Source organism: Phocoena phocoena, chromosome X (genome assembly GCF_963924675.1).
Source record: "Phocoena phocoena chromosome X, mPhoPho1.1, whole genome shotgun sequence".
In the NCBI taxonomy this organism is placed as follows: Eukaryota; Metazoa; Chordata; class Mammalia; order Artiodactyla; family Phocoenidae; genus Phocoena; species Phocoena phocoena.
The window spans coordinates 1,094,757-1,107,804 of record NC_089240.1 but is presented as its reverse complement, the minus strand read 5'-3'; positions in this window follow the sequence as shown (position 1 = coordinate 1,107,804).

Genomic DNA, 13,048 nt, shown 5'->3' with positions numbered 1-13,048 from the left:
AAGGCAACCAGCAACCTTCTGCCCAGACATACAGCTTCATCCGCTACAGAGGGATACTGCTGAAATTAAGTTTCTTTTCTCTAGCAGATGTATCACCGAAACAGAGATTTCTGCATTTACAAAATGAATGTTTCCAAATGCATAACTAATTGGATCCTTTTAAGGCATCTAAGGTTTAACTCCGATTTCCACAAGTCTTTCTTCAGACCTTAATTATAAATGTACGCAGTAGGATTTATTTTCAAAACGTCTCATTTTTTTTCTTCATCCAAATATCCAGAAAGTCAAAAACAAACAAACAGAGCTGTGTGCACAGCTTGGATGGTGTCAGCCTCTAAATCAAGTCACTTGTTTGGTTTTAATTAGTGGAAGTCTGGCTTTAGCAGGAAAAACATCATTTTGGAAAACAACTTCGTTCTGGAGTTGGAAAATTGTCATCCGTTAAGGAGACATAAACGCCTCAAATTTCCCACATGGAAACGCACGTTGTGGTAAATTTAGTCTATTTTTCTTTTAGCCGATAAAAATGCTATTTATCAAACAGGCATTTGGAAAGCGTGGGAATCATAGCGACAGTTTCAGGAAAGGCAAAAATATTTTGAATTATGATTTGTGACATCTAGTCAGTATATAAAAGAAAGAACAGATTGCCATATTCGTGGGTTCTTTGTGCAGTAAATTTCATTGTATTTGTAGAGATATGTACATATATAAAGAGAAAGCCAATAAATGCACAGACGTGAAGGATGAATTCTAAGTTCACAGTAGTAATGACCGCTAAAGAGAAGAGGGGCAAGGGAGGATTGGGGTCTTTAAATATCTTACACACACACACATTCCCATCCCATCCATCCAACTATTCCTGGCAACAGAATATTAAAATGTAACCATCCACTAGGCACCAAAATGGATTTGAAACTTCAAGGGGAGATACACATTGTCCTATGCTTGATTACAAAGAAAAGTATAGGAACTACTTCCCTAACTCTTGATCCCATCTCCCTTTGAAAATACGAAAGGATCTAGACAATCTGCTGGAGATTTTCTTAAAATAGAGGTGGTGCTGAGAAACTTTCCCCACCCTAGAAGATGCTTGTTTTCTTTATCAGTCAGCTCTGACTTAAACTATGCTGCATAACAAACAGTCCTAGATCACAAAGCCCCACCACAATAAAGAGTTCCTTTTCAGACCTATGAGTCTGTGAGTCAGTGACTGTTGGGTTGACCTAGACTGGGCTCCCACACACACACACACCACGCTGAGCAGAACCCAATGTAACAACTTAGATTCATGTCTGCTCTACATGGTTTCATTATTTTGGAACTAGTGGTTATCCTGGGCATATTTTTGTAATGTTGGAATGTAGGTGGGCAACATCGTACAGAGGGCGACTCGAACCATTGGGGTTTGCAGCACTTTCTGCTGACATCCCACAAGATAAAGCAAAATGGATGGAAACTCCGAAGTCCGTGGAGAAGGGAGGTGTGGTCCTCCCATGAAAGATGAGCCAGGGCAAAGGCAGGAAGGAAGAAGGAACTTGTGAGCAACTCATGCCATCAACCACACCTTCTAACCTGAAGCCTGGTAAGAGGGGACTTGTTTCCCACTTCCCTCTTCGGAACCAAACTCCATCCTTTCCTTCCCAACTCTGCACCCTGAGACGCCGATGGACATGGTGTGCATTGCCCAGGGTCTCTGGTCCTCTGGATTCCAGGTGAGTTTAGACAGTGGGAGGCACTGGCAGGAGATGGGAGGGAGGGACACAAGAGTCTAGGATCGTTTGCCTTGGAAATTTCCCTGTTTGGTTGCTGCCCGTTTAGCTGTGCTCTCCATCAGCTCCAGCTGTTGTAGGGCAGCCTCTCTGCCACAGCTCTTCAGCTGAACTCCAGGAGCATCTTGACTTATTCTCTCTTGACCCACAGGCTCAGGGTGGTAACGATCTCTCTTCTATGTCGATAGGGTCTGTTGATAGGCCTCTGCATCCTTTAGGACTTTCCTTAACCCTTCCCATTCATCTCTGCAGACTCTTAAAAACCCTAAGTGGACGCACTTTCCATATTCTGCCAGAACCCTGATTGAGACAATGCACATGCCCTCCACTTGGAAGACACTGTAGATTTGCACTTGCTAACAAGATGTTGACGGTGAGAAGCCAGCCAAGGATCAAACTTGGCGGTGGAGCCAGGACAGAAAACAGAAAACATTTGCAGAGTTTCTGAAAATCAGTCCATTCTATTTAATATTTGGACCCTTACACCCTCCTACCCTATTCTGGAGGGATTGCTGTCCAGACTTCTTTTTCTGGGAATTTCCGTCACCATCATCTTTGGAATCCCTGTGTGTGTCCCTCAGAGCTGACTGTAGGCAACAGCAAAGCTTTCCCTAGCAGGTTTCCCGGGGAAGCTGTCCCCACCCCCTGCACCAGACTTGGTGCCGGGCCAGTGCAGTCCCGGGGGCGGGGGAAGCTGCAGTCAAGGACTCGGTCTCGCAAGCTGGCCACACTTTTACGTGTCTCTGCATTTCCGGCCCAGGCACCTCTTCCAGACATCTCTCTGCTGGGGGCCCTTAGACCAAGCATGTCCTGGCATCTCTGTCGAGACCACCTTCTCAGGGGTAAGAGGGGAGACCCTGAACAAAGTTTTCTCCCCTCTGACTCAATACTCAGCACTTTTCCATCTGGCCCAAGGTATAATATTATAACTATTATAGATAATAAAATACACAGTAGAATATAAGCATAACTATATGGAAAGTGGGAAATCCTATATGACTGAATCGCACTGTGATATATTGTTATATAATACAATATATACCATACATTATTTACCTAATATAATTTATTATGTATAATATTACATACATTATTATAACAATATTATAGCTATTGTATACAATTTAATAATATAGCATAGACTATATTGTATCTATATTACAAGGTGGGAAAAATCCTATGTTTCATACAAATTGCACTATGATATTTGCAAGCACATATCATATCATACATTATATATAACGTGTGGCATATATAATGCTATGTATGCCACATGTTTTAGATAATATATAATACAACACATGCACATCTATAAGCAAGGTAAGACAACAGCTCTACTGTCTATACCGTATATAATATGTATTATACAATATATACCATATGATATACAGTATTCTGATATACGTATATTACAGAACAGTAGACTGTGAAATGCTCTCGCTGGACTGACCTTAAGAAATCATCCTGAGGGCTTCCCTGGTGGCGCAGTGGTCGAGAGTCCGCCTGCCGACGCAGGGGACGTGGGTTCGTGCCCGGGTCCGGGAAGATCCCACATGCCGCGGAACGGCTGGGCCCGTGAGCCATGGCCGCTGAGCCTGTGCTCCGCGACGGGAGAGGCCACAGCAGTGAGAGGCCCGCGTACCGCAAAAAAAAAAAAAAGAAATCATCTTGCTGTTCAGACACACAAAAGGATGAAATAATGCCATTTGCAGCACCATGGATGGACCTAGAGAGGATCGTACTGAGTGAACTCAGTCAGACAGAGAAAGACAAATGCCATACGATGTCACTTATATGTGGAATGTAAAATAGGACACACATGAACTTATTTCCAAAACAGAAACAGACTCACAGACATAGAAAATAGACATGGTTAACAAACGGGACAAGGGGGGAGGAATAAATTAGGAGTTTGGGATTAACATATACACATGACTATATATAAAATATATAAACAACAAGGACCTACTGTATAGCATAGGGAAGTCTATTCACTATTTGATAATAACCTATAAGGGAAAAAAATCTGAAAAAATATATATAACTGAATCACTTTGCTGTACACCTGAAACTATCACAACATTGCAAATCAAATATACCTTAATTTTAGAAAAGGGAAAAAACAGAAATCACCTTATTGCCCTCCTTGCTGAGTCTCTGTCGGTGGGGGTCCCCTGAGACAGACGCGTCTTGGGGCCCCACTGTCGAAGCCACAGTGATCAGGGCTCGGGCAACAAAGCCTCGTATTCCTGGGGGCTCCTGGAGGCAGCCCCCAAGCTACCAGGAGAGACTGTGAGGTGAGGAATGCCCACCTAGCTCCGGGGTTCCTCTTTGCACTTCACCACCCCCTGGGGAGAGTTTAGGATTCCTCTGCCCAGCTCCCACCTCAGATCAAATAAATCTGAGTGTCTGGGGCTGAGCCCTGGCATCAGTCATTTTTAAAGCTCCCAGGGGTCTGGGTGTTGAGATTCAGCCAGAGTTGAGAATCACTGCCCCGGAGTGCCAGACCAGGGTCACACTCGGCCAGTTCACAGCAGTGGTTAAGCACATACTCCAAAGAAAGCAGAACCAAAGAACGCCAGCCCAGGATCATTCTTGCGGTCTTCCATGCAAAGAAACCCAAGACTCAGAACCCGAAATGGGTAAATGCAAAGCGGAAGAAGCTTTGTCTGTAAAACTGGGTAGTTGCAGAAGACAGGACAAAAGGTATTTATATACCTAAACCCTAGGCAATCTGTGGATCGTGAGTGGCCAGCTCCTGGAGGGACACTGGAAATGCTGAGATCAAAGCAAGGGCCGGAATTCCTGGGAAGGACCTGGATCCACTGTGGGAAGAACAATCACACGTCCACGTAGTGTGAACCTGGACCATTTCTTCCGAGATTTGCTCAGAAGATCAAGAAATGGTGACTCTCGGGGCTTCCCTGGTGGCGCAGTGGTTGGGAGTCCGCCTGCCGATGCAGGGGACGCGGGTTCGTGCCCCGGTCCGGGAGGATCCCACATGCCGCGGAGCGGCTGGGCCCGTGAGCCATGGCCGCTGAGCCTGTGCTCCGCAACGGGAGAGGCCACAGCAGTGAGAGGCCCGCGTACCGCAAAAAAAAAAAAAAAGAAGAAGAAAAAAAAGAAATGGTGACTCTCTCCTTAGATTTACCCCTGGCGTTAGGCAGTACCCAGCCCCAGGCACCTCCTACCTCCCTTCCCTAACCAGCCAACAGCAACACCACTGTAATTTCCAGAGGCAGCCAGCCCGTCCCGGTGAATAAACATGCATTTGATGGATGTGAAGGCAGCTTAGCATCTAAATATCATCAGATCCCCCAGCGCCAGGGCCAGGGCCTTGCGTCCTGTTACGGATAGGTTCATCCAGGTCTGAAATACGTTACAGGCAGAGAGGATGATGCCGGAGCAGGCTCAGGGCCTGCTGAGTCAGGGAGTGGAGACTTCTTTGCAACTTTTTATTTTATATTGGAACAGAGCGGATGTACAATGTTGTGTTAGTTTCAGGTGTACAGCAAAGCGATTCAGTTATGCAGACATACGTACCACTTCGTTTTCAAGTTCTTTTCCCCTTTAGGTTGTTGTATAATATTGAGCAGAGTTCCCTGTGCTCTACAGTAAGTCCTTGTTGGTTATCCATTTTAAATACGGCAGTGTGTACATGTCACTCCCAGTTTTATTAGGGAGTGGGGACTTTATAAAAAGCTCAAAGCACGTGGCTGGGGTATGTGATACTCCAAGAAAGAATGGAACCCGAATGGGAGGAGAGAGAGGATGCCGCATGGCAAGGGCTCCCTGGACAGAGGTGGGGCAGGGCCGCAACAGAGCACCACACACGGGGTGGCTTAAACCACAGACACTTATTGTCTCTAGTCCTGGAGGCTGGAGTCTAAGATCCAGGTGTGGGCAGGGCTGGTCCCTCCTGAGGCCTCTCCCCTGGGCGTGTAGATGGCCGTCTCTTCCCTGTGTCCTCACGGGGTCATCCCTCTATGTCTGTGTCCTGATCTCCTCCTCTCATAAGGACACCAGTGCTGTGGGATCAGGACCCACCCTAGTGACCTCATTGTACCTTCGTCCCCTCTTTAAAGACGCCATCTCCAAATACAGTCACATCCAGAGGGCCTGGGGGTCAGGGCGTCAACATATACGTTTGGGGGACACACAATTCAGTCCATAACAGGAGGTAACCAGAGAATCAGTTTATACAAACAGCATCCCACGGCTGCGAAAACCAAGCCGCGTCAATGGCCCCCGAGCAGTTCTCCCTGCTGAGTCGTCAGAATTCCCACCCCTTCATCTCCCTCCCCAGGACGGGACACAGGTCCATTCCTCAACCAAGTACTGGCAGCAAATGGAATCACCGTTATCACAGGACAAAACAAAGTCCACCACTTCCCAGGGGCTGGGGAGGCGGCCAGCCTCCCCACTAGAACTACCAGGGGTCCAGGGGCAAAGAAAAAGACGGGTAGGTTATTGGCTGGACCTACCTGTGCCAGCCCCAGAGTAATTTTTACTAAAAGGAGATGAAATGAGGGCTCTTCCCATCTATGCCAGAGAATGCAATAAAAAAAAAGAGCCATCCCCCTTGTAGAGATTTTAGAGGCTGACAGTCATTCCAGCTTTCTAAATCTAAATTTCAGAGCAGAACTAGAGTGTGGAAGCATCAGCCTTCACGATCTCCTTACTACTCTCCGCTCATCTTTCTTCAGTCCCCAGGGACCCCTTTACAGATCCCACAGTGGCCTCTCAAGCTGTCCCCACCTTCACCCCAGCACCCCCCGAGACCTCTCCACTGTCCCTTCCCGGAGAACAGGTGTTCGTCCAAACAAAACACACATTTCAATCGAGCACTTAGTAGGCGGCGTGTCTTTTCCAGAAAGGCACACCGCCTGCATCCACGTGGCTTCTGTTCCGGCTGAAGGATTAACAAGGAATCAGACTCGCCACAAACCACAATCATACGTTTATTTATTATTTTTTCTTGAAGCATAGTTGATTTACACTCTGTTACTTTCAGGCGTACAACATAGTGATTCAATCTTTTTATAGATTATACTCTGTTTAAAGCTATCACCCCTGTGCTGAGCAATACATCCTTGTAGCTTATTTATTTTATACCCAGTAGTCTGTACCTTACTCCCCTCCCCCATCTTGCCCCTCCCCCTTCCCTCTCCCCACGGCGAACGACTAGTTTGTTCTCTGTGAGTCTGCTTCTTTTTTCTTATATTCACTAGCCTGTTTTATTTTTTAGATTCTTTTTTTGAATTAATTTTTATTGGACTATAGTTGCTTTGCACTGTTGTGTTAGTTTGTACTGTACAGCAAAGTGAATCAGCTGTACGTATACATATATCCCCTCTTTTTTGGATTTCCTTCCCATTTAGGTCACCACAGAGCAGTGAGTGGAGTTCCCTGTGCTCTACAGCAGGTTCTCATTAGTGATCTATTTTCTATACAGTAGTGTGTATATGTCGATCCCAGTCGCCCAATTCATCCCTCCCCCCACCCTTGGTATCCATATGCCCACTCTCTGCGTATGCATCTCTATTTCTGCTCTGCAAAGAAGTTCATGTGTATCATTTTTTTAGATTCCACATATAAGTGATACCATACGGTATTTGTCTTTCTCTGACTTACTTCACTTAGTGTGATAATCTCTAGGTCCATCCATGTTGCTGCAAATGGCATTATTTCCTTCTTTTTATGGCTGAGGAGTATTCCATTGTATACATGTACCACATCTTCTTTATCCTTTCCTCTCCTGATGGACACTCAGGTTGCTTCCATATCTTGGCTATTGTAAATAGTGCTGCTATGAACGTTGGGGTGCGTGTATCTTTTCAGATTAGGGTTTTCACTTTCTTTGAATAGATACCCACGAGTGGAACTGCTGGATCATGTGGCAGTTCTACTGCAAATCATTGTAATAAATAGTTAGCACTGAATGAGATCTACCAAGTATCTCACAAGGATTTACTCATTTCATCCTCTTGACAACGTTACATGGTAGGTGTGGTGAACACTCCCACTTTCTATGGGGAAACTGAGGCACAGAGAGGTTAAGTGACTTTCCCAAGGTCACTCAGCTCAGAGTGACCCAACTTTCCCCAGCACCTGAGGTTCAAAATTTTGGAAGCATGACTGATTGCTCTTTCTATAGTTCTTCCTACATCCCCAGAGTTGAGAGGATGGACTGAAGACTGTCTGATCTCCTCGTCCTAAAACTATCCAAACTACCCATCAGTACAGAAGGAAAAAGAAACATGTCTCCAGGAAAACAAAAGAGCGTGTGTCCTTGCTGTGCCCTGATCCCCACGGTACCCACAGTCCTCCTGGGATGGGCGGCCGCACCTCATTCATTTGTCTGCATCTCCCACTGCAGGTGACTGACCTGCAGGTGGGCACCTGAGCTGAAGGACGACACTCCACATCTCACCAGTGGCCCCTGGCATCTGCCCATGTGGCACGCAGAGCAAGATGGATTCTCTCCCTTGCAAATGCTGGACTGTCTTAGTCTGCGTGAGCTGCTATAACAAAATACCGTAAACTGGGGGCTTATCAACAACACACGGGTATTTCCCACAGTTCTGGAGGCTGGAGATCCCAGCGAGGGCTGATCGAGCGTCTGGTGAGGCTGCTTCCTGGTTCCTAGATGGATGTCTTCTCGCTGTGTCCTCACATGGAGCAAGGGGTCAGGGAGCTCTCTGGGGTCTCTATTCTAGGGGCACTAATCCCATCATGGGGGCTCCACCCTCATGACCTCATCACCTCCCAAAGACCCCACCTCCTAACACCATCACCTTGGGGAGTTAGGGCTTCAACATCTGAATTTGGGGGGATACACACATGTAGTCCACAGCAAGAACTCTTGAGAGAATCGGAGCATTCAGCGAGGCCAGATGCTCAAAGATCATGAGGTAGAGAAACGCACTTGAGGGAATGATGGCCACACACAAGACCCCCCTGCTACAGCGCTCCAGACCCCACATGCTTCCTCCATGCACATGTGCACACAACCCATAAACCCCACAAATCTAGGTGCCTCAGGGACCCTCTGTTTCTCCTTTGCAAACGCGCCTGATTAAAAATATGTGGAATGACCAGTTGCCCCTGCGAGATGTCCCAGAACAGCACAGATCTGAGGCTGCTACCCATCCCCCTGCCCCGGGGTGAGGCTATTTTGAGAGTTTTGTTTTGTTTTATTTTTCCTAGTCAGTGCATTTAATAAGGACACATTATCACACCAACTCAACAAGGAGCAATTTCATTGCAGGGGTGAATAATGGAGGTTTGTTGTTATCTTAAGGGTTCTGCATAAGACCCTAAGAGTCTCAGTTTTCAAACATATTTTTGGTGGCTTATTAAAGGGTCAACATCAAAGTATCTGTGAAGGAGGCAGAAGAATAGATGCTGATGACGAAGGTGGGGGGGGGGAGAGAGGGAGGGAGGGGAAGGAAAGAGAGAGAAAGACATGCATGTGTGTGTGTTTGTGTGTCTGTGTGTGTGTGTGTATCTCTAAGTTACTATCTGGGAGGACAGAAGATACAAGATCTGAGAACTCAACAAACGTTTACAGAAAGTCATTTAAATTTCACTAATGTGAGTTATAGATCTATATACAGAGATATATATTTATAAAACTGAATCACTTTGCACTACACCTGAAACTAACACAACATTGTAAGTCAACGCTACTTCACTATAAAATAAAATTTTAAAAAAACATGCCCCGTATGTTTTCAACATTACACACCCCTCTTAGCTGACTGGAGTGAACCCATTGCCCACAAAGCCCATTTCTCTTCTCTCTGTTCCCCAAGAGCATCCAGCTACTGGTGTCGCGCCCACATCCTCTCTGCTGCCTCTCGTCCCAGGGCTTTCCCTGACCACAGTGCCCGCCCAGTCCCCCCCCTCCTGCCATCGGCACAGGGAACTGGGCGAGCATCCATTCACCTCGTTTCCAGAGGCAAGCTCCGGAGGGAATGGTGTTAGAGCATCACATTTAATTTCTTGGTTTTCCAATTCAATCCATCGATTAAGAACCTGTGCATCATATATGGAATCTAAAAAAAATGGTACTGACGAACCTAGGGGCAGGGCAGGAATAAAGACGCAGACGTAGAGAATGGACTTGAGGACACGGGGAGGGGGAAGGGTAAGCTGGGACGAAGTGAGAGAGCGGCATGGACATACATACACTACCAAATGTAAAACAGATAGCTAGTGGGAAGCAGCCGCATAGCACAGGGAGATCAGCTCGGTGCTCTGTGACCACCTAGAGGGGTGGGATAGGGAGGGTGGGAGGGAGACGCAAGAGGGAGGGGAAATGGGAACATATGTATATGTATAACTGATTCACTTTGTTATACAGCAGAAACTAACACACCATTGTAGAGCAATTATACTCCAATAAAGATATTTAAAAAAAAAGAAAAGAACCTGTGCATATCCCAGCTCAGCTGCCTACCAGCTGTGTGACCTGGGGTAGGTACCGTCACCTCTCTGTGCTTCGGTCCCTTCATCTCCAAGTGGGAATCACCACGGTGGCTTCCACAAGGCAAGGAAGAAAGGAGTAACAAAAGTGTTCGTAGCTAGGATGTGCCTTAGATTCACACCTGGAACTCATAACAGCTTAAGAAAGGTGGGTACCATGTTTAATGCCATCCCCAGCTGTTCCTTTTTGACTTTCCCCCCTCTTTCCGTCCTCTTTATCACAGCATTTTTGTTTTGTTTTTTGCGGTACGCGGGCCTCTCACTGTTGTGGCCTCTCCCGTTGCGGAGCACAGGCTCCGGACACGCAGGCTCAGCGGCCATGGCTCACGGGCCCAGCCGCTCCGCGGCAAGTGGGATCTTCCCGGACCGGGTCACGAACCCGTGTCCCCTGCATCGGCAGGCGGACTCTCAACCACTGCGCCACCAGGGAAGCCCTATCACAGCATTTTTGAGAGAACAGTACGGAGGTTCCTCAAAAATCTAAAAATAGAGCTACCATATGATCCAGCAATCCCACTCCTGGGCATATATCCAGAGAAAACTCTAATTCAAAAAGATCCATGCCCCCCAATATTCACAGCAGCAGTATTTACAGTAGCCAAGACATGGAAGCCACCTAAATGTCCATCGATGGAGAAATGCGTAAGGAAGATGTGGTACATATATACAATGGAATATTACTCACCCATAAAAAAGAATGAAATAATGCCACTTGCAGCAACATGGATGGACCTAGAGATGATCACACTAAGTGAAGTAAGTCAGACAAACACAAATATCATATGATATCACTTATATGTGGAATCTAAAATACGACACAAATGTAGTTATTTACAAAACAGAAACAGACCCACAGACACAGAGAACAGACTGGTGGTTGCCAAGGGGGAGGGGGTGGGGGAGGGATGGATTGGGAGTTCGGGATGAGCAGATACAAACTATTATATACAGGATGGATAGACAACAAGGTCCTACTGTAGAGCCCAGGGAACTCTAGTCAATATCCTGTGATTAACCGTAATGGGAACGAATATAAAAAAGAATGTCTGTATGTGTATAACTGGGCCACTTGCTGTACAGTAGAGACCGACACAATATTGTAAATCAATTCTGCTTCAATAAAAAATCTGGGCAAAGAACTTGAATAGACATTTCTCCAAATAAGATACACAAATGGCCCATAAGCACAGGAGAGGATGCTAAAAAAAAAATTCACCTTCGGATTATGGAGCCGGGGTTGCATCTTTAGTTCTGTCCATGTGTCACCACCCCCCGCATTTGACGATTCTGACCCCCACCCGTCTCCTAAAACTCTTTCCTCTTTTTATTTCCGCAAAGCTCTGCGTCCTGAACGGCCTTCTGATACTCTCACTACTTCGGTTTCTCTTGTTCCTCGCTTTTCCTTTACCCTCCCATTAATTTTAGTTTTCTTCTGACGGATTGCATGTTTCCGTGAACATGTGTCTCGAACTATGTGCTGCTGTTGGGAGACTCTCATTTGAGGCTGTTAGGCAATCCTCAATTTACCAACTGCGTTTAAATCCAATCTTCCGAGGGAGGGAGACGCGAGAGGGAAGAGATAGGGGGAGATATGCATATGTATGGCTGATTCACTTCGTTATAAAGCAGAAACTAACACACCACTATAAAGCAATTATACTCCAATAAAGATGTTTAAAAAAAAAAAATCCAATCTTCCCAGGGGCTGCCCAGCAGAGCTGTCTGTCTGGATGTTCTTAAACATCTTAAATCCAACCAATTTAAAGCCGAAACCTCCCCTGCACGCTTCCCAACCCGTGATCTTTCCCGCATTCTCTCTGTCACCATAAATGTCAGGCATCCCATCTCCCAAGCTCTGAGCTTTCCGAGTGAGCACAATAAACTCTTCCCACATGTTTAGGAGACGGGGAAAATCCTCTGTCGCCATGGCAACAAGTCACCACCAGAACCAGGTTTCGACGCTGCGCCGTTCACCCGTGTACGTGCTCCGGCAGCTCCCTGAGCAGATGTGACCCTCGCATCGGAACGCCAGCCCATGAAGAACACACAGTGTAATACGCCCACCTCCGCGGGCCAGCCCACGAGCCACAGCCTCACCAAACGACCGGCGTCTACAGATGCCATCCACGCCGCCTCCACTCTGAGAATCCACGCTGTTAAAAGATCCCTGCTCTGCATCGGGCGCTGGTAGCCGCCAAGCCCAGGTCCCGGCTCCTGCAGCAGGCGATGCACCTTTGCATCTCAGACAGTGCGTGTGGGACCCATCCCGGTGGACGCACACCTTCCGCCTCCTCTGGCAGCCACGGCTCACCAAGTCCGGTGTGTCTCCTGTTCCATCCATCCCTGAAGTAGCACCCGCCCGCCCCCACCCACCCAGTTCACAGCACTGTGTGCCTGCCCATCCGAGCCGGACACAGAGGGAAGACTGGGGTGCGAGACACAGTGACGGCCCCCTAAGATGCGCTCCCTTGAGAGGTGCTCAAATCGGGAGCTCTCTGTGGCCCCAAACCGCAAGTCCTCCCTACGCTGCCCCTGAAATTAAGGCCCCCGAGTCAAATAACCCTCCTGATGCCGGACACCAGGCACAGGTGCTTAGCGCTCCCAGGCAAACAGGCCAATCACACCCCCCCGGGGGACATTCATACTGTTGTACACCCACCCCCAGGTCTCACTGTCCCAAACTGAGACTCTGTCCCCATTGCACACTCTCTCCCCATCCGCCTCCCCCAGCCCCTGGCCCCCACCGCCTCACTCTCCGTCTCTATGAATCTGATAACTCCAGGGGC